This window comes from Eutrema salsugineum, unplaced genomic scaffold (assembly GCF_000478725.1).
Source record: "Eutrema salsugineum unplaced genomic scaffold, Eutsalg1_0 scaffold_8, whole genome shotgun sequence".
Taxonomy (NCBI): domain Eukaryota; kingdom Viridiplantae; phylum Streptophyta; class Magnoliopsida; order Brassicales; family Brassicaceae; genus Eutrema; species Eutrema salsugineum.
The window spans coordinates 1,538,079-1,542,361 of record NW_006256414.1 but is presented as its reverse complement, the minus strand read 5'-3'; the positions used below and the strand labels follow the sequence as shown (position 1 = coordinate 1,542,361).

General features: G+C 30.2%; 1 long non-coding RNA gene across 1 annotated transcript; it reads left to right on the top strand.

Moving 5' to 3' along the window:
* Positions 1 to 1,907: 1,907 nt before the first annotated feature.
* Positions 1,908 to 3,560, top strand: LOC112081461. The gene is made up of 4 exons (XR_002896529.1): positions 1,908 to 2,535; positions 2,619 to 2,692; positions 3,127 to 3,191; positions 3,403 to 3,560. It is a non-coding gene; the product is annotated as an uncharacterized LOC112081461 (long non-coding RNA).
* The last annotated feature ends 723 nt before the right edge of the window (positions 3,561 to 4,283 follow it).

The window sequence follows — 4,283 nt, the reverse complement described above, 5'->3', positions numbered from 1 at the left end:
ATATATTATCACATATGCATGAATAATAAATCAATATTATAGGTTTTTTTTCTTTTTCTTTGACTTCTTTTTTTCTTTTTCTTTCGACTATTCTTCTTTTTTTATAAATTTTTCATCTTCTTTTTCAGTGCCTCCAAAATCATAAATCTCCAAATGTTTCCTCATTTACATTATCCTCAATAAGGTATTCATCTAGTTTTTTTCCTATATTTTCCTTTTTCCACTTTGCCTTCTATTTATGGTTTTCTTCTTCTTCTTCTTCTCCCATTTTAAGTCATTTGTCTTCTTATTCTTCTTCTTACGGTTTTTCTTGTCAAAATCCTTTAACATCTTTGTATTGTCCTATATATTTTACTTTTTTTATAATTTTTTTCTTATTGTTCTTTGTCATTTCCTTCTTCCCTTTCTTCATGAATTTCAACTTTTGATTCTTCTTCTTATTCACCTTTTGGATTTTCTTCTTCCCCATCTTTTCTTTCTTCTTCTTCATCATCTTCGACTTCTACTTCTTTGTGTTATTTCTCTTCTTAAATCTATATTTCTATTTTTTACTCTTCATATTTTTCTTTCATCGTCATCATCGCGTTTGACTTCTACATCATTTTCCTCTTCTCTTATGTCTTCTTCTTCTTCTTCTTTATTTTTTTTGTTTTCTTTTCTTCCACATACTTTCCTACTTCTATTTCATCATCTTTGAATTCTTCATCATCATTTTGTATTCTTTGAGTTTTTTTTTTCTTGTACTTCTTTTAGTTTTTATTAGACTTCTTTATCCACATTCTTCTTCTTCTACTCTTTTTTCTTCATCTCTTTTCCTATTCACCTTATTCTTGTCTTCTTCAACACTGTCTCTTTTCTTCTTCTTAATCACAACTTTTTGTTTGTTTTTTTTCTCGTTTTTTTAACTTCTTTGTCATTAACTTTGTATTTTTCTTTATGTTTTGATTTTTTTCCTCTTATTCTTCTACTTCTTTTTTTTTTCTTTCTTTCTTCCGTTTTTTCTTGTACTTCTTCATCGTGTTCGTCTCCTCCGACTTCTTTTTTATTTTTTCTTCCAGACTTTCTTCCCTCTCATTATTCATTGTATCCATCTTTTAGTTATATTACTCTTCGAGTTTTTCTTTCGCTTATCTTCATCTTTTTATTTATTTATTTTCACATTATATTGAATAAATAAACATTAGCTTGTAAAGAAGTCTTCTGGTTTATCTTCGTTTTCTTATTTGTCTTCATCTTATTCTAATAAATGTACATTAGACTGTATAATAAGTATTAACTTTCGCAGTGTTGGTAAAAAACTCCATGAAACAAAATAATTTTCTTTGTAACAAATAATATTAAATATTAAAACCAACATATTTTTCTGTTAGATAAGATACATATTTTCTGTTATAGAATATTGTTTAGAAATAAAATCGTGAATACTATTAAATATTAATATTAAATATTAAAACTAACATATTTTTCTGTTAGATAAGATACATATTTTCTGTTATAGAATATTTTTTAGAAATAAAATCGTGAATAATATTAAATATTAACAACATATTTTATTTATGTTTTATTATTCAGATAAAATCGTGAATTTAGATTTTTTTTTAATATTACAACTTATATTTTAATTGATTTATATTTTTGATTTAAACAATTTTTTTGTTTTTTTGTTTTTTTTTTTCAAAAATTAAAACAAATTTAAGAAGGGATAAAAGGTAATTAGCCACCCTGAAATTGAATGAAAGAGCTTTAAACGAAATATTCAGATAAAATCGTGAATTTAGATTTTTTTAATATTACAACTTATATTTTAATTGATTTATATTTTAGATTTAAACAATTTTTTGTTGTTTTTCTATTTTTTAAAAAAAAATTAAAACAAATTTAAGAAGGGGTAAAGGGTAATTAGCCACCCTGAAATTGATTGAGAGAACTTTAAATGAAATTTTTACTTCGCTTATAATATATATGATTTTTTCATATTCACAAGTTTAAATTTATGGTTTCCAATTAAAAAGATCAAAATATTTAATTTGGAATTAATTTTACCCAGAATTAAATCGAAAAAATTAACATAACTCAAAATTTTATCTCACTATATTATGAAAGTAACCCAAATTTTATTAAAAAAAATGAAACCCTTTGCTTTTCTAAAACGACGCTCCACTTTCTGGCCTCTCTTCTCTTGCCATTAACAGCCGCCTGAGCTTGAGTATTGACCCGATTCCGACGTCGTCTGCCATGGCTCATCTTCCCAGATCGTTAAGAGGTGATTTTATTACCGCTACTGGTTTCCTCCTCGTTGCCGGATTTTTGGGTGGTCGCCGGCATTAAACAGTAACTCTTCCTCATTCGTCCTCTTTTCGCCGCTGACGTCACACCCTCACCATCTCCTCCGGTGAACTCTCCTGCCAGATCCCGAACATCCCACGCACCATCACCAAACTTAAGAACCTTGACCTCCTCCGGTTAAAGCAAAACAATCTCTCCGGCCCAATTCCTGAATACATCAGCGAGCTCAAGAACGTTACAAGCTAACCGGTTCCGTACTAAACTCTTTCGGTTCCTTTGTAGCCAATAAAGATACATTTTAGGGAGTTATGCGCTTGTTGTATGTCTCACAGGGTCGGCATGCTTTGGTGTATGACATAAACGTTGCTTACCTGAGAGCTTGGTGTATGGCAAGCTCAACATCCTTGTAAGCTCCCTTCTTCTGCAAACTTCTTGTTAAAGCTGACAATTTTTTTTCTTCTATGCATTTAGATCAGGTTTTTACACATTGGAATTGTCACTGATCTTGTAACCGTTTATTGCACTAACTCAGCATCCTTATAAGTTCCTTTTTTGATAGAAAAAATCTTCGAACCAATATATTAGATGCCACAGTTTTATCAGGTTTCTACATTAGGTTGGTCTTAGCCTTGAAAGTTGAGACTTGTGATGGTTTTGCCTCAAATGAGCTTGTTGTTGAACCATATTATGATGCATGTTCGGTTGGATAAAATTTTAATGCAAGTTTCCATCTGTTACGCAAGATCTTTTATATAACATGGTGAGCATTATCTTACATCAGCATATCGATCTTGATTTGACAATGTATTTGGCAACCTAATACTTTTTCTGTGTTTTTAGATATTGTGGAACACCGTAACATGAAGCCGCAAAACATTCTTATTCTTGCTGGATAAGTCGTTAAGGTAACCTAACCTTTCTTATTCCGCATCCAAGAATAATTATTGAAATGCTTCTTGAAATTGATATATAACCCTGAGGTCTCGGTGGGGAAGCTCATCTGAGTTGTCCTTCTTTCATGTTATGAAAGCTATTGCATATATTAATCTGATAATTGTGATGGCTTTTCTTTCATGGATTCTTGTATTTTTTTTGGGGTTTAATTGTGTTTCTTAGGCAAGAAGAAACAACTGCATGTGGATAAGCGTATAGGTGTCTCTTCTTGTTTGTGTTTACGACAAGAGAGCAACATCTTTTCATCAAGCTGCCGGGCAGAGATAGCCTCAGTGTATGAATGTTCTGTTGGATAGTAATTCTCTCGTTTGTATCTAATATGTAATGGTCATATAGCTGTTTTGTATCTTTAACAAGTTGTAATGGTCATGAACACTAATTCTCTAATGATGAAGTGCTTGATATTTTGACATATCACATATAATTTGTTTATTTCCTTGTTCCAAATGACAAAAGATAAGACCTAAATAACAAGATAGATGATCATTTTACTACAAGAAAATAAGAGAGTACGTTTGGACAAAATCAGATTTCATTTTTACATTCTTTCCCTAGAAATTTATTGGCTTTGGGTATAATTGTAAGGAAGACAATCACCTTTTCATAGATTTTAACAATTATGAAGTATAATCGTTTTTGTAATAGATCATAAGGTTAGAAATTTTTGTAAACCAAATTAAACAAGAAAAATTGAACCATAATTATAACATATAAACATATTAATTTATAGTTTTTTTAAGAAGACATAAAAAAATCACATTAGCAAACGTAATTATAAAGCATATTGTACCAAACACATAAGTAACAAATTTTTTTACACAGAAAACTTTGTTTGGAAATTTCGTTTGGAGACTTTGTGTGCAAACTTTATCTGTAGACTAGCGTTTCCGAGACGTAGATGACACAGACGAACCATATACAGAGACATCGAAGCACATCTGTCAACTCTCCTACAGGTGATGGATCCCACCGCTGCAGATATTGTTAAATGGCACGGGAAAAATGGGAATCTCAGAAGCAAATTCATCTCTAAAGAGACATGG